The sequence below is a fragment of the Bos grunniens genome, chromosome 10 (assembly GCF_055505025.1).
Source record: "Bos grunniens cultivar Pamir isolate PY7600 chromosome 10, Bosgru_T2T1.0, whole genome shotgun sequence".
NCBI lineage: Eukaryota > Metazoa > Chordata > Mammalia > Artiodactyla > Bovidae > Bos > Bos grunniens.
Genome location: NC_141174.1, coordinates 100,265,876 through 100,284,339, shown reverse-complemented (window position 1 = coordinate 100,284,339; position 18,464 = coordinate 100,265,876). Strand labels below are relative to the sequence as shown.

The following is an 18,464-nucleotide window of genomic DNA, read 5'->3' as shown; positions in this document are numbered from 1 at the left end:
TCGCTCAGTCGTGTCCGACTCTTCGCGACCCCATGGACTGTAGCCTACCAGGCTCCTCCATCCATGGGATTTTCCAGGCAAGAGTACTGGAGTGGGGTGCCATCGCCTTCTCCAGCATGGTGCTTTACCTAGATGCAAATCCTTTAGTGTCTTTGGATCATGACATGTGATGCAAAGGTCTTGTCACTCACTCCAGCCTGGCTCAGATCTGCTCCCAGGGCTCTGGTGTTCTTTCTTGAAGGTCTTTCTTTTTAAGTGAACCTGGAAACCTTCCTGGTTGGATGATGCTACTATACACTTCTTGTGTATGTGTGTGTGTGTGTGTGTGTGTTTCCTCTTTCCATGGTCCTGGCTGAGGACTCAGATGCAGCTCTTTGAGAACTCCTTTGCTTTCTATACCCAAAGACAGAACACAGGATCTTTTTATTTTAATGGTTTAAGAACTAATCATCACAAGGGGGAAAGAAATGAGATAATACCATGAACAAACTCCAAGAAGATGGAAGTATATAAGAAATCTGATGAAGTTTCTTGGCTCCTGTAGGCCCTTTTGTAATTCTTTATTTTTCTTTGTCCATCTTGAAAACCAATTCTATGACAGCAAGTTTGTGTATATCTTATGTACTAAGAACCCAGAAAACAAATCATGATATAGCAAAGGAACAAAAGATGTTGGTTACAGAATACATTGTACTAAAAACAAGCTCAACCAAAGGGCAGAGGGCTCACAGATTTGGCTATCAAATTAATATGTAGAAATAAAGTCTCTATGTAGTAAGATTTCTTAATTAAAGCAGAGCCTAGAAAATGTAAAACAAAACCCATTTCTTACTGAAACTGAGCAGAATGTAACCTCGGTTGGTAGCTAAAAATAAAAAGGAATGAGGTGATGACTGAGGGTGTCTTTGTCGATTTCAGTGCCATCATAACTAAAATTTACAAACACCACATTCTATATTGCCCCAAGGAAACCAGGATTATCCTCTTCCTGTCTGTTCCATTGTCCTTCTGACTAGTGTAATTTGTATACTTGTCTACTGTAATTATCTATCCTTTCTCTCCAGCCAGTACAGTTTCAATGGCTCCTGGAAGGAAATATATTTCTCTGTGACTGTCTGGCAGTATGTCCTTAAAGCCTCATACTATGTTCTTCCTTAGGAAGAAAACTAATAATGCTAACTATAAAGTCAACTATAGCACAGTAAACCATTGACATTTATGGTTCTGAGTTTTTATTCTTGGCAGTTGAAATATGCTTGGTAGTTAATTTTACATCAGGCTGCATCCCAAGAATTTGTGTGTGACAGCTTTAAATAAAGAAAATGAGTATTTTTAAAACAGCCCAGCAACTATTGGTATGAATCAAGTAATTTTGGGATACAAATGGATAGTGAATAAAATCTGTTCTATAATTTTGTTGAAACTACCTGCATCTGACATGAAAAGTTGGCACTAAATCTGGAACACATTTTCTTTGGCTCTGAGGGTGCCAGTGGGACCTTTTCCTCACTAAAGGATACACTGCACTAAGCTTTTCTTTGGATTCCTAAAATCACCCTACTGCCCAAGGTAGTGAAGCAGGAGGAGGCACCAAAGACTAATTTGACTTTCTGATCTGGGCATAAAAATAGAAGCTAGCCTGTAAGGAGTTGTTTGGATTAAATGAGAAGTGTGTATAAAACACACCACAGAGCTGGAGCAGCCTACTTCACAAATGTCCTAGACATGCTTGTACCAGCGCTGTCCTTGGGCCATTTATGTAAAGTTTCTGAGTCTCAGTTTCTTTACCTGTAAGATTTAAAATGTGTGAATCATACTGAATCATTAGGTTTTAAGGACAAAGGGCCCACATTGAGTCAAAGTGCTGTCAGTCCTCACCATCTATTAATTCCTCCAGTCCCAGAGAGTGTAGCTCTTCTGTGCTGGTTCCAGAAATGTTACCATTCAACCATTTCATTGGTAGGATAACAGCAGAAGCAACTTCATTTCATTATGTATTTTCACCTTGTCTTCCTGCCCTTTTTGTCTTCCCTCCCTTTTCCACCCCAGGAAACTCCCTAGGACAGATCTCATCATTTTCATTCAGACATTAAAGACAGTCTCATTTTCAGCCATTAGAAAGTCCAATCTTGTATAAATGCAAACGTCTATCTCTCACTCAGAAACTTGTATGCAAGTCAAGAAGCAACAGTTAGAACTGGACATGGAACAATGGACTGGCTCCAAATTGAGAAAGGAATACATCAAGGCTGTATATTGTCACCCTGCTTATTTAACACATGCAGAGTATAGCATGCAAAATTCTGGGCTAGATGAAGCATAATCTGGAATCAAGATTGCTGGGAAAAATATCAGTAACCTCAGATATGCAGACACCACCCTTATGGCAGAAAACAAAGAGGACTAAAGAGCCTCTTGATGAAGGTCAAAGAGGAATGTGAAAAAGCTGGCTTAAAACTCAATATTCAGAAAACTAACATCATGGCATCCGGTCCCATCACTTCATGGCAAATAGATGGGGAAACAATGGAAACAGTGACAGACTTTACTTTCTTGGGCTCCAAAAGCACTGCAGATGGTGACTGCAGCCATGAAATTTAAAGACACTTGCTCCTTGGAAGAAAAACTATGACAAGCTAGACAGCATATTACAAAGCAGAGACATTACTTTGTTAACAAAGGTCCATCTAGTCAAAGCTGTGGTTTTTCCAGTAGTCATGTATGGATGTGAGAGTTGGACTATAAAGAAAGCTGAGTGCTGAAGAATTGATGCTTTTGAACTGTGGTGTTGGAGAAGACTCTTGAGAGTCCCTTGGACTGCAAGGAGATCCAACTAGTCCATCCTAAAGGAGATTAGTCCTGAGTGTTCATTGGAAGGACTGATGCTGAAGCTGAAGCTCCAATTCTTTGGTCACCTGATGCAAAGAGTTGACCCTTTGGAAAAGACCCTAATGCTAGGAAAAATTGAGGGAAGGAAGAGAAGGGGCAACAGAGGATGAGATGTTGGATGGCGTGATCCACTCAATGGACATGAGTTTGAGTAAACTCTGGGAGACAGTGCAGGATGGGGAAGCCTGGTGTGCTGCAGTCCATGGAGTTGCAAAGAGATGGGACACGACTGAGCAACTGAACAACATCAATCTCTCAGTCAATTAAAAAGTTTCCCCTTTCACAGCTTGCTCTTGTGAAACCTATAGTAGGCAAGGGGAGCACAGTTTGACCAATAAGGTTACGCTTCTTCAGCTTTCCACAGGTTTATCCCTGTCCTCAAGGCTGTTTGTGCTTCTTCCCCTGTGAGGGGGGCGGATGGGAATGGACACGGAATCTGAAGGGCCAGAGCTCCCGGCTCCTCCTCTCCCATCACCCTGGGGAGTTCTTTGGAAGCCTCACCGCAGGGGATCTCCCCTCTGCACTTCCTTGGTGCAGGGGGGTGGGTTTTCTTGCTGATGCTTTTAGGTTCCCCTCAGGTCCAGTCCTTGGGTCCTCTGCAGCCTCCTTTTGGTATAGCACCTGCCGCCACTGGTGCCTGCTCCTGTCAGCGGCTTTGCTCACCCTCAGTCGGGGCCAGCTGACGTCCTCAGGTGAGAGTGGTCATCCCAGCTCTGACTCCCTGGCTCTGCGGAGGATAGCCAGATTCTCTCACAAGCTCCTTCCCACATGCTGTGCTGGAGGCCTGTGCTGGAGCCCGTGGGGCCTCTTGACCCCGGTGCCGCGTCCCTGTGGTCCTCACCTTCCCGCATAGACTGGTGGAAGGAAGGTGGTGGGGGGTGGCTGATCGGGGATTACAGAGCCCCGATCGCTCTGTTTAAGTATATCAACTCTTAACACTCTGAGTTATAATTCTGATTAATGTTCTTCTTTTAAGTTACATAGTTTTCTTAGCAGCTTTATTTGCTCTGAGAGGTCACAATTAGATCTGTTTTGTGCTTATGTCTCCTAGTATGTTTTCAGTGTCCAAAGGGGTAGTAGTATATACTTTTTCTCTTTTTTCCCTCAATAGCTTTGTATTGGATTTGACCTAGATCTTTTTCTGTTGCTCATATTTATGTGAAACTAATTTTTCTAAGCTTTTAGAAGTTATAGCTCTATTACTCAAGGTAGTTTTCTTAATTTTTAGTGCTCCCTTTAGTTTTATGTTTTTGGAGTGTTAGGGCATATACTCACTTACTCTCTAGTTTTATGTTTTTGGAGTGTGAGGGCATATATTCACTTACTCTTTGAGGTTTCCTGGCTCTGTTTCCCTTTCCGTACTTACCTGGGTCCTCTCTTCCATGTTTCTACAGTGCCCAAATTTTTCTGAATTTTCACTTTATTCCAAGAAGTTTCTGCCTACTGTGGGACTTTGTCTCAGAGGGAAATTTTGGCTGTTTGATCTTGACAATTCATGTGACCCATACTGCTTGTCTTTTTCAGACTTTACTGTAGGGTCTCTTGCAGCAATCAACAGCCATTTATAGTTTTTTTTCTTTTTTTTTACTGCTCTGTATCTTGGTTGTAGCACATGGGCTTAGTTGCCCCGTGGCATGTGGGATCTTAATCGCCTGACCAGGGATAGAACCTGCATCCTCTGTATTGGAAGGCAGATCCTTACTGGAAGGCAGAACCCTGGACCACCAGGGAAGCTCCCATCCACTGTTGAGTTGGTCAAAAAGCTTCCAGTTTTGAATGCTGTTTTCAAATTGGCGGGTCTTGCTCCTCAGGGAATACCTGTACGCTGTTCTGCTTTTTCATTTTTTAGACCCACAGACACCCCATTTCTTCTCTCTGTCTTCTCTCCACAGACACTGATGACATGCAGATCTTGTGGATGCTGTCACTTTGCTTTATTTAGGGATGTGGGGGTCTTTTGTGTGGGTCTTTTTTGTGGTTTTGTTGCAAAGTTGTCTTGTTCTCCCATCTAGTTGATTGCTCGTTTTACATGAAGATTCTTTACAAAAGTAGTTTACTATATAAACATGAAATGATAGCCCTAGTAAAATAACAAGTTGGATTCTTTTATGAACAATATGTTATGTTATTCTTCTGTCTTTAAAATCAAGTGTTGTGATTCAATGGAAGAGATAATGTTAAATTATTTATTCCCCAGTTCAGTAGCCAGTAAGAACCAATGCCTAAATGTTTCTTTCATTAAGTCTGTTCTATTATAGAATTATGTAAGTTGTCAAGAGTAGTGCAGGAGCCTGAAGCTAGGAATAGTGGAGCTGTTACCATCCCTAGGCTGGAAGCTACAACAGCAGGGTGTGTGTGTTGGTTGGGGAGGGCGGGGTTGGGGGGGAGTGGGTATTAATACTTCCTTGAGAGAAGCAATGACTTTCTTTTAGGGACACAGACAAGTTGAGGTGATTTTCCAAGGAGAGAATTAGGGACATAATATCCTGACCATATTGTCTTCTCTCTTCATTTTCTGCTTGAGCATCCTTATTGGCTGAACACAAAATGTATAAGTGCTCGTGGGGTAAGACTAGGGTGAAAGGAGAGATAAGGTGCCCATTTTAAACAAATATAAAATAACCAGTATACTCTTTGTCTCATTGGATAGAACTGTCTCAGGCTAAACTTGCATTTGTGGCTTATAAATATGTCATGTTGATTTAACAATATATCTTCCCACTACCGAAACAGAAAGAAATCACTCTTCTTGCCTGTATACTTGGCTGTTAACTATTAATAGATGAGGGTAAATTTATATTTTTAGCCCCATCTTCTCTCTCCTTCAAATATTATTCATTAAAAAATAAACCAAGGTATTTGGAAATAAAAGGCAAATTCAGAAAACCCAATTATTAGTTTATGAAAATTTTAAAGATCTTTTTATCCACCAATTTATATACATGCATAGCTAACTATGTCATGAACTTATTCTAGTACTGAAATGATAATACTTTACCCCAGGTCATCTTTGTTGACCATAATGATGACATCAAAAAGACCTTTCATCTGGTACCATGATGATTGCTTAAGTATATGTATTTCTCAAGACAAGTTGGGTTATGCAGCTGGTACGAGATCGCTCAAATCTCAGTGGCTTAAAACAGGAATACACCCAATGAGGTCCAGCAGTAGACCTCTGCTCTTCACAGTTATTCATGCTTCCAAAGTAAAGAGTGCACTACCATCTCATGATACTTTCATTTCATAATGTGTTTATCTAGTCAGCACAGCAGGTGGAGAACTCTGAAGGGTCTCGTGCCAATAATTAAATATGCCTGCCTGGAAAAAGGCATGAACACTTCCACTCATAACATTGTCTAGAATTAGTTTTTAGACCCTGCCTGACTTGATGGACATGAGTTTGAGTAAGCTCTGGGAATTGGTGATGGACAGGGAAGCCTGGTGTTCAGCAGTCCATGGGGCTGCAAAGAGTCAGGCACGACTGAGCAACTGAACTGAACTGAACTGAATCCCAAGTATACCTGGAGGTACAGTATTATGTATCCAGGAGGAAGACCTGGATACTAGTGAGCATCGATAATGTCTATCAAAGTATGAGGTTCCCTTGTGTTCCAGGAGATCAAGACATCTTGTGAATTGCCTTTTTTTTTTTTTTTTGTACATTCTCTTTGGATACTCAGCCTCTAATCTTAACCCTTTAACACCTGGTACCAAATTTCTTTCTTCCCCAGGTCAGCTATGGTGGAGCTTTATTCAGAGAGCATCCTAAATTCCAACTGTCTTAAGATGATCACATACTTCAACTTGAAGACTAAACTTGAAACAGACTACAAAAGACAAGGACTCCTTTACTCTAAACACATAAGTGAGGTTTGAATGAAAATGACTGTGAAGTATGGTAATCTAGCAACTATGAGAGATGTTACCCAGAAGATGAGAATGATTTAGAGATGCCACATGTTGCTCTTCTTCATAGAGGACACAGAGGACCATCCAAGGTATGCATTCAATACACACACCCCTAGGAGGAGGAGGAGGAGAGGAGATGCATGCTCAATCATGTCTGACTCTTTTTATGGCCTCAGGTACTGCAGCCCACCAGGTTTCTCTTTCCATGGAATTTTCCAGGCAAGAATACTGGAGTGGGTTGCCGTTTCCTTCTCTAGGGGATCTTCCTGACCCAGGGATGGAACCCACAACTTCTGTGTCACCTTCATTGCAGGTGAATTCTTTACCACCGCACCACCCTTATGCACACCCCTAAACAATCTCCAAATTACAGAAAATGGGTTGTTGTTAACTTCAGTTTCTTTGAGTCATCACTGTGCTTCTCAGTATGAAGAAAATTAGATCCTTAAGGAACTTTGACTCTGTCTCTGAAATAATTTGTGTATTGATTGGGAGAATTGGTTACTGTATTATTATTCCAAGTTCCTTACATCATTTTTATTATTCCCTAGGCTGTGAAAATATTAATATGAAGGGACATGAAGATTAATATGTATAAATCTATTTAATATATTGTTTATTATGTAGAAGTCAATACTAAATTGGATTTTTTGGTGCTGAATCAATGCTTGGAAAGATTCAAAAATTTTAGGTCAAAAGGTGAAAATCCTCCTCTTCATTCCACTGAGCAGGGATACTAATTCCTAGGAAACCTTTTGGTGATAAGACATTTCCAAAGTGTTAATTAAGGAGCAGGCCCATCCAAGTAAGTTCTTTGATTTTTAGTTGTATTGGAGACATCACAAACTATCTTGATGAAAACAACTTTCTTTTGCTTCCCCAATAGAATTCTTAGATTTCTGACTTGGCAAAGTGCAATCATTTTCATTACTTTCAGATCAGTATTTATATAATTCTGTGCTAGCTTTCCAGCATTTCTTGCCTAATGGTTCTTAAAGTCAACAATCTGAGCAATTTGGGGAAATATGTGTCAGTGTTGTGTGTTGAGGAATTAAGCTTTGATGAAGACCATTCCATTCTCTATTTCTACAGTGCATGAGCAGAGAGAGTGGAATGGTCACTACTTGGGTGGAAATCGGAAATTTTATCTATAGGAGCTCTAGATATGCACTTGGTGAGAAAAAGCTAGCAACAAAATCACTATAAAGGAAATGCTATCTTTCTAAGCTTGCTTGCAATTTCATTTTACTTTTGAAATATTTCAAAAAGTAGATTTCTAATATTTCTATTGTTAGAAATATATATCTATATATTTATAAGATTATATATAGATATAAATATATCTATATATTCAAAAATTAGATTTCTAAAAGTAGAAATCTAATATTTCAAAATTAGATTTCAAAACTAATATTTTCTTATATTAAAAAGTTAAGTGCTATGCAAATATTTAACAGTAAGTGAAATTCCCATACCAACTCATCCTTCAGAAGTAACTGTCATTAATAGTTTGTCTATATTCTTTATACTCTTCCAGAATTTATTTTTTATTTTTTATGAGATTCTTCTCCTCTTCCTCCTCTTCCCTTTCCTCTGATGTCCTCCTCTTCTCCTCTTTTTCCTCTTCCTTCTCCTCTTCATTCTCCTCTCCTTAGTCCTCTTCCCTATATCCCCCATTCTCATTCCCCACTCCTCTTCTTCTCTTTCTGTCCTCTGAATTAATACCTGTAGTATTGCTGGTTCAAAGATTCTGAACTTTCAGAATTTTAGTAGATTGTCCATAAATGTTTTTCCAATTGATATATTATTAATTACTCTGCCAAGTAAAGTTGTATTCATTAATACTGTCTATAATCTACCATTGGTCTTTATTACTCTTTGTTAATTCTGTTTTACTTTAAATTTCTTTAATTGTTAGGTTCAGCTCCTTTTTATAAGTTTATTGGCCCACAGAATTTTTCCTACAAGTTGCCTGTTGATGTGTATCTTTTCCCTATTTGGTTATTTGTCTTTTTAAATACAGACTTCTATATAATGTTAATAGGCTTCCTAGGTGGCGCTAGTGGTAAAGAATCTGCCTTCCAGTGTAGGAGACACAAGAGACAGATTCAATCCCTGGGTCAGGAAGATCCCCTGGAGTAGGGAATGGCAACCCACTCCAGTAATCTTGCCTGGAAAACTCCATAGACAGAGGAACCTGGTGGGCTACAGCCCATGGGGTTGCAAAGAGTCTGACAAGACTGAGCACACAATATATACATATTAATTTGTTAATTAATATATTAACAAATACATTATTATATATCACATATATATTATATATCATATTAACCTGTTAATATATGATATATTAACATATATGATATATAAATATGTTACATATATTAATACATATTAGAGATGTTAGACTTTTGTCTTTTCTGTGTGTTGTCTGTACTTTTCTCTGATCACTCTGTCTTCTTTCTTTTGTTATGGTATATTTTGCCTTGCAGAAGTTTCAAATTTTCATGTGAACATATGTGTCCATTATGTCATTGCTTCTAGATATCATATCATGCTTGGAAATACCTCCTGAATTCTAAGTTTATGACACATATTAGCCATTGCTAATGGATAAGTCATGGATTCACTTTTCCAATTTGCTGTCCTTTTCCAGATGACTGGTTCATTGTACAAGCCTCTTCTTTCAGTAGTCCATTTTTCTCTCCACTAATTTGAAATACCATCCTTATCAAATACATTTACATATACTTGAGTCTATTTTCTTTTATTCTGTCTATTGCTGTGCTGATCCTGGGATGTTTTATTATTGTAGCTTGAATATATTTGAATATCTAAAGGGCCTTCCACTTTCCTTTGTTCAAGTTATAGAGCCAAATTTAAAAGTACAATGGGAATATTGATTTTTATAACACTGATTTATAGATTAATTTGATAAAAAAGATACCTTTAAGTAAGTGAATCTTTTTACCCCCAAACAAAATGAAACTCATTTTTCAAGTCTTCTTTTATGGCCTTCATTGGAATTTTATACTCTTTTTCTCATCAGTTCAGTTCAGTTCAGTTGCTCAGTCATGTCTGACTCTCTGCAACCCCATGGACCACAGCATGCCAGGCCCCCCTGTCCATCACCAACTCCCGGAGTTTACTCAAACTCATATCCATTGAGTCGGTGATGCCATCCAACCATCTCATCCTCTGTCGTCCCCTTCTCCTCCTGCCCTCCATCTTTCCCAGTATCAGGGTCTTTTCAAATGATTTAGCTCTTTGCATCAGGTGGGCAAAGTATTGGAGTTTCAACTTCAACATCACTCCTTCCAATAAACATTCAGGACTGATTTCCTTTAGGATGGACTGGTTGGATCTCCTTGCAGTCCGAGGGACTCTCAAGAGTCTTCTCTTCAAAAGCATCAATTCTTCAGTGCTCAGCTTTCTTTATAGTCCAACTCTCACATCCATACATGACTCCTGGAAAAACCACAGTTTTGACTAGACCGACATTTGTTGGCAAAGTAATATCTCTGCTTTTTAATATGCTGTCTAGGTTGGGCATTTCTTCCAAGGAGCAAGTGTCTTTTCATTTCACAGCTGCAGTCAACATCTGCAGTGATTTTGGAGCCCCCAAAATAAATTCTGTCACTGTTTCCACTGTTTCCCCATCTATTTGCCATGAAGTGATGGGACCAATGCCATGATCTTTGTTTTCTGAATGTTGAGTTTTAAGCCAACTTTTTAACTGTCCTCTTTCACTTTCATCAAGAGGCTCTTTAGTTCTTCTTGACTTTCTGCCAAAAGTATGCTATCATCTGCATATCTGAAGTTATTGATATTTTCCCCAGCAATCTTGATTCCAGTTTTTGCTTCATCCAGAAAATCCAGAAAAATCCAACAGAAAATTGGATTAAAGATTTACTGAGCATGGCCCACCCATCAGAACGAGACCCAATTTCCCCCTCAGTCAGTCTCTCCCATCAGGAAGCTTCTATAAGCCTCTTAGCCTTCTCCATCAGAAGGCAGACAGACTGAAAACCACAATCACAGAAAACTAACCATTCTGATCACATGGACAGCCTTGTCTAACTCAGTGAAACAATGAGCCATGCTGTGTTCAGTTCAGTTCAGTTCAGTCACTCAGTCGTGTCTGACTCTTTGCGACCCCATGAATCGCAGCATGCCAGGCCTCCCTGTCCATCACCAACTCCCCAAGTTCACTCAGACTCATGTCCATTGAGTCAGGGATGCCATCCAGCCATCTCATCCACTGTCGTCCCCTTCTCCTACTGCCCCCAATCCCTCCCAGCATCAGAGTCTTTTCCAATGAGTCAACTCTTCACACGAGGTGGCCAAAGTACTGGAGTTTCAGCTGTAGCATCATTCCTTCCAAAGAAATCCCAGGGCTGATCTTCTTTAGGATGGACTGGTTGGATCTCCCTGCAGTCCAAGGGACTCTCAAGAGTCTTCTCCAACACCACAGTTCAAAAGCATCAATTCTTCGGTGCTCAGCCTTCTTCATGGTCCAACTCTCACATCCATACATGACCACAGGAAAAACCATAGCCTTGACTAGATGGACCTTTGTTGGCAAAGTAATGTCTCTGCTTTTGAATAGGCTATCTAGGTTGGTCATGACTTTCCTTCCAAGGAGTAAGCGTCTTTTAATTTCATGGCTGCAGTCACTATCAGCAGTGATTTTGGAGCCCAGAAAAATAAAGTCGGACACTGTTTCCACTGTTTCCCCATCTATTTCCCATGAAGTGATGGGACTGGATGCCATGATCTTCGTTTTCTGAATGTTAAGCTTTAAGCAAACTTTTTCACTCTCTACTTTCACTTTCATCAAGAGGCTTTTTAGTTCTTCTTCACTTTCTGCCATAAGGGTGGTGTCATCTGCATATCTGAGGTTATTGATATTTCTCCCGGCAGTCTTGATTCCAGCTTGTGCTTCTTCCAGTCCAGCGTTTCTCATGATGTACTCTGCATAGAAGTTAAATAAGCAGGGTGCCGTGCTGTGTAGGGCCATCCAAAAGGGACAGGTTATGGTGGAGAGGTCTGACAAAACGTGGTCCAATGGAGAAGGGAATGGCAAACCCCTTCAGTATTCTTTCCTTGAGAACCCCATGAACAGTATGAAAAGACAAAAAGATTGAACACTGAAAGATGAACTCCCCCGGACAGTAGGTGCCCAATACACTACTGGAGATCAGTGGAGAACTAACTGCAGAAAGAATGAAGAGATGGAGCCAAAGTAAAAACACTCAGTTATGGATGTGACTGGTGATGGAAGTAAGGTCTGATGCTGTAAAGAGCAATACAGCATGGGAACTTGTAATTCATGGTCCATGAATCAAGGTAAATTGGAAGTGGTCAAACAGGAGATGGCAAGAGTGAACACTGACATTTTAGGAATCTGCGAACTAAAATGGACTGGAATGGGTGAATTTAATTCAGATGACCATTACATCTACTACTGTGGGCAAGAATTCCTTAGAAGAAATGGAGTAGCCATCATAATCAACAAAACAGTCTGAAATGCAGTACTTGGATGCAGTCTCAAAAACAACAGAATGATCTCTTTTCATTTCCAAGGCAAACCATTCAATATCACAGTAATCCGAGTCTATGCCCCTACCAATAATGCTGAAGAAGCTGAAGTTGAATGGGTCTATGAAGACCTATAAGACCTTCTAGGACTAACATACAAAAAAGATGTCTTTTCATTGTAGGGGACTGGTATGCAAAAGTAGGAAGTCAATAAATACCTGAAGGAACAGGCAAATTTGGCCTTGGCGTACAGAATGAAGCAAGGCAAAGGCTAACAGAGTTTTGCCAAAAGAATGCATTTGTCATGGCGAACACCCTCTTCCAACAACATAAGAGAAGACTCTACACATGGACATCACCAGATGGTCAACACCGAAATCAGATCGATTATCTTCTTTGCAGCCAAAAATGAAGACTCTCTATACAGTCAGCAAAAACAGGACCAGGAATGGACTGTGGCTCAGATCATGAACTCCTTATTGCCAAATTCAGACTTAAATTGAAGAAAGTAGGGAAAACTACTAGACCATTCAGGTATGACCTAAATCAAATCCCTTATGATTATACAGTGGGAGTGATAAATAGATTCAAGGGATTAGATCTGATAGACAGAGTGCCTGAAGAACTATGGAAAGAGGTTCATGACATTGTTCAGGAGGCAGTGATCAAGACCATCCCTAAGAAAAAGAAATGCAAAAAGGCAAAATGGTTGTGTGAGGAGGCCTTACAAACAGCTATGAAAAGAAGAGAAGTGAAAAGCAAAGGAGAAAAGGAAAAATATACCCATTTGAATGCAGAGTTCCGAAGAATATCAAGGAGAGACAAGAAAGCCTTCCTCAGTGATCAGTGCAAAGAAATAGAGGAAAACAATGGAATGGGAAGGACTAGAGATCTCTTCAAGAAAACTAGAGATACCAAGGGAATATTTCATGCCAAGACAAGGCTCGATAAAGGACAGAAATGGTATGGACCTAACAGAAGCAGAAGATATTAAGAAGGGGTGGCAAGAACACACAGAAGAAGTATACAAAAAAGATCTTCATGACCCAGATAATCATAGCGGTGTGATCACTCACCTAGAGCCAGACATCCTGGAATGTGAAGTCAAGTGGGCCTTAGGAAGCATCACTACAAACAAAGCTAGTGGAGGTAATGGAATTCCAGTTGAGCTATTTCAAATCCTGAAAGATGATGCTGTGAAAGCGCTGCACTCAATATGCCAGCAAATTTGGAAAACTCAGCAGTGGCCACAGGACTGGAAAAAGTCTGTTTTCATTTCAATCCCAAAGAAAGGCAATGCCAAAGAATGCTCAAACTACCGCACAATTGCACTCATCTCACACGCTAGTAAAGTAATGCTCAAAATTCTCCAAACCAGGCTTCAACAATATGTGAAACCGTGAACTTCCAGATGTTCAAGCTGGTTTTAGGAAAGACAGAGGAACCAGAGATCAAATTGCCAACATCTGTTGGATCATCAAAAGAACAAGAGCGTTCCAGAAAAACATCTATTTCTGCTTTATTGACTATGCCAAAGCCTTTGACTCTGTGGATCACAACAAACTGTGGAAAATTCTTCAAGAGATGGGAATACCAGACCACTTGACCTGCCTCCTGAGTATGCAGGTCAAGACGCAACATTTAGAACTGGACATGAAACAACAGACTGGTTCCAAATCGGGAAAGGAGTATATCAAGGCTGTATATTGTCACCCTGCTTATTTAACTTTTTCTCATAGGGACTATGTATTTCTGACCAATATTCCCAGGATATTTTGTATTTTTTGTTTCTATTATACATATTTTCATTATGTTTTATAAGAATATATCAAATTATTGATTTTTGTATATTAATTTTCAATCCAGCTCTATGCTGAATATTTTGTTTCCTGCTAGTACTTTTAAAGTTGCTTGCCTTTCACTTTCCAGAGAGACAAATACCTGTAAATAGTAATGACTTGCCTTTTTTTTTTCTATTGGTAAATCTTAGTCTAGTGCTCTGTTTTCAGAGTTTTTCCAGTGCAAAGTACAGCTGTTGTGATAATGTTAGGTATCTTTTCACCCTGCTGCTTACTTTAATATTTCTGTTTCTAGTACCTAAATTAAGCATAATGCTGTCTTTTGAGTTGTATGTGTATCATGTTAATTAAGTAACTATGAATGTTTACTTTATTGAATTTTTTAAATATAAAACGGGATTGATTTAAATCCAACTTTTATAAATAATTAAATTGTATCCAATGCCTTTTTGCTATCTACTTAGATAAGGGCTTCCCTCGTGGCTTAGCTGGTAAATAATCTGCCTGGAATGTGGGAAACCTGGGTTCGATCCCTAGGTTGGGAAGATCCCCTGGAGAAGAGAAAGGCTACCCACTCCAGTATTCTGGCCTAGAGAATTCCATGGACTGTACAAAGAGTTGGACATGACTGAACAACTTTCACTCACTCACTAGATAAGTGTATGGTGAATATTATTAATAGAATTCTTAATATTGATCCATCCCTGCAATTCTGGAATGGCTATAACTAGATAAGTGAAATTAACCTATATTTTCTTTCTTTCTTTCTTTTTATTATTTATTTATTTATTTTTACTTTACAATATTGTATTGGTTTTGCCATACATCAACATGCATCCACCACGGGTATACGTATTTTCTTTTTTAAAGGTATCTTTGTATGATTTCAGTAGCAATGCTATTTAATTTTATAAATGATCTGGGAAGCATTTCTCTTTTTTTTCCTACTGCTTTCCAATGTAGCTTAAATAGGAATTTTATTTCTTAGAAATTTGAAGCAATTTATTTCTGAAATTATAGGGCCTTGGTCACATTTAGGGAAGTAACTCTATAAAATTAAAATAACCAGTAATCATGGACTACATTAAATAATCTTTTAATTTCTTCTTGGACTTATCTTCAGGATTTTTGTTAATTTTTAATGGATATGAACTGTCCATTTTATCTTGAGCTATTTCCTTGTGAAAGTCAGAAAGCTGCTGTGGTAACAGGTGACAAATGCAAGACTGGCAATTGGGAAAATGTGGTAGTATAAATTTGTAAATGTTGTCCTAATTTTCATTGTGAAGTTGGAAGCAAAATTATAATCAAGAGTGAGGATGCAGGAGATGTTGGGAGTTTGAGGAGAAATGAGAAAAAGTAAAATGAATTTCTAGCAGAGTAGAAAGTGAATAGGCTATAGAAGTGTAGGATGATAGTAAGAGAGCAGTAGGGGATTGATTGAGGTTTATGATCATGAATTCAAATTGATGCCAATCGAGGTAGTTATGTGGATTTTTTAAAAGCCATATCCAGCTGCAGAGATGCAGACATGTGGTGGTTGAAAGGTTAGATTTAACCAGGTTTAGACATTTCCTAAGTATTTATAATGATGAAGGAGAAGGACGAGAGAGCTAAGGATTATGAAAGTAAAGCTAGTTAAAGAAGGGAGAGAAATAACAATAAGGTGAGACACAGTCAAAACTGATAACACTGGAGTCCTAGAGGGGCCAACGGATTGTTGCAGTTTGTGAGCCAGATCGAGTGAAAACAAAAGAAGGTGGTTATCCAATAGTAAAATAGGTGAAATAATGAGTAGGGAGAGGCTAAAGTTATAATAACATCTATGTTATTATGTTATGTTTTATAATAATAAAATCTATGGAAGTAGAGGCTAAATAATGTGGAAAACAGTATCACCAGAGGAGAGAGGTTCAGGGAACTGAGAAGCTTGGGACTTGAAAAGATTATCTATATGTATGTTGAACTCTCCAAAAATTAAGAAAGGTGTAGTCTGGAGAGAAGGACAATGAGTCAGATGTGAAAGTCTTGAGATACAAGAGTGAATAATGTGGTGGAAGACCTGTAGACAGAGCAGAATTGAGGGGTAGGAGATAATATAATCTGATGTCATGAAACATACAGCTGAAGGTTTTTAGATGGAAGTGAGAAAGGAATAAGCAACAGGGAGGCTATCCATGCTCAGTCCCATGCTCAGGGACATAAGGACTGATGGAGAAAATCAGTTTTTTCCTATATGGTCAATGGCTCTGCAGGAAGCAATGCCTTTAGGGCAATGCTGACTGTGCTGTGTGTGCGCATGCTCAGTCGTGTCCAGCTCTTTGTGACCCCATGGGCTGTAGCCTGCCAGGCTCCTCTGTCCATGGAATTCTCCAGGTAAGAATACTGGAGTGGGTTGCCATTTTCTCCTCCAGGGAATCTTCCTGACTTAGAGACGAAACCTGCGTCTCCTGTGTCTCTTGCATTGGCAGATGGCTTCTTTAATGCTGAGCCACAGGGGAAACCTAGGACAATGCCAGGTTTCCTTTGGAGTAAGAAGGTAAGAGAATCAGAGAAGGGGTTGGGGATGTTTGGGGTCGTGCCAATAATAGAGTCCCCAAATTCTAGTTAGTAAAAAGATTCCTGGAGGGTTGGAAGAAGAGAATGGATGAGGAGCTAGCAAAACTTTATGGGGTTTCAAAGGTAGGAGATGAGGGTGTACTTAGCCATCTGGGGCTGCAGAGATAACATATATAAGGCTATAGTGAGATTCACCCTTATTATATGATTCAAGGCAGAAAATGGTAGCAGCCTGAGTGTTTTGGGCAGGAACAATTGGGTGCTTGAAGCTCCCTCTTGATCCTGTTGACAGAGGCAACAGGAAATAAGGAAGTGGATTTTTGCCCTATATCATAGGATTGCATTCCCCTGAACTAGAGCACAGTCCGCTCTTGATGGGAGAGGCTCTGCTTTGAACTTTGAATCTAAGTGGAATTGGGATTCTGGGGGAGCTTGTTGTTATTTAATGTTGAAAGACAGCCACACCCCAACCCCGGCATCACTGGTAATCTAGGTCTCAGGCTCTGAACAGCCCTCCTTGCTGCCTGATGTGGGGATAGGGTCATAAATGACTCTTGATCCTCTGTTTGTCAGCGAGTAGGGAAGATCTTCATCATGCTTATATAGGCATTGTTTAAATTGTCCCCTGAAGACTTAAATGGAAGGTAAGGTTTCATGTGTGTGTGTGTGTGTGGTGGAGTAGGGTGGAGGGCAGTGATGTGTGAGCTCGGATAGCAGGCAGTCTGCAGCTTTAGTTCAGATATGTTGTTTCTACACACTTTTCAGAAATGATAAATCACCTGTCTTTAGACATCTTTCATTTGGGGTGTGTATGTGTGGGTGTGAGGTTGGGATAATATATGAGAAAGAGGTACTACCTTCTAATTTTGTTTTAAAGATCATAATGATGGATTTTTCCAGTTAGGTTCATACAAAATAAAGATGACATGTGGCCTATTACCATCTTCAGCCTTGTCTCATTGTTTGTCTTTGCATGTACAGATAATACATCCATTCAAGTGGATGCTTTTTTTCTTCTTCAAGGTTTAACCTGACACTGGTATTTACCCTTTTTACTTAAGGGATGTTATCGTGTAAAACAAAAACTGATCAAGATTATGGAGACAGATTTCAGTTCTCAACATTTCCCTGTGGTTGTGTCCAAATTTCACTGTTTATGAGTACATATTATTGGAAGTCTTTATTTTAGATTGTGGTAGTACCCTAGTATTATTGTAGATGAGATTTTTGTAGCTAACTCAGGTTCATTTTATTTATTTTAATAGACTTCAAGGAGGGTGGTTCTATACACATTTTCTCGTGGTGCCATCTTCTAGCAAGGCCTTGCTTGTGTGTCGTGTTCCTAGCTGCATAACTGAGTGTTATGATTTCAAAGGCTTTCATTTGTGTCACTAGAGTATGTGTTGACTAAAATAATTATATCAATGTCAGTAAAGAACATGAATAACTAGGTGATATTGATGTTTGCACCTATTTGTGCTGCACACACACATTTTTAATTGAAATTCAAAACCTTTTAGTGCATAGCATCATGAATACTGTGACTGATTTGAAATATTGAAAATATTTTGAGGGCAAAATATTTTGAGGGCAAAATATTTTGCAGTTTTCTGCTGCTGTGTAACAAATGACTACAAGAAGCTTGAAATGATATCATACTTTACCATTTACCATATAATAGCTTACCATTCTGTGGGTTAGAAGTCCAGTATGGAATGCCTGGATTCTGTGCTTAGAGTATCACATGGTGTTGGCCTGAATGAG

General features: G+C 39.4%; 1 long non-coding RNA gene across 2 annotated transcripts in view; it reads left to right on the top strand.

Moving 5' to 3' along the window:
- LOC147365493 (uncharacterized) overlaps positions 1–18,464 on the top strand; it is a 318,067-nt gene that overhangs the window by 103,017 nt on the left and 196,586 nt on the right. For both annotated transcript variants that reach the window (XR_015135598.1, XR_015135597.1), the window contains exon 2: positions 6,624–6,890. This is a non-coding gene — a long non-coding RNA (uncharacterized LOC147365493). The remainder of the gene's footprint in view (positions 1–6,623; positions 6,891–18,464) is intronic.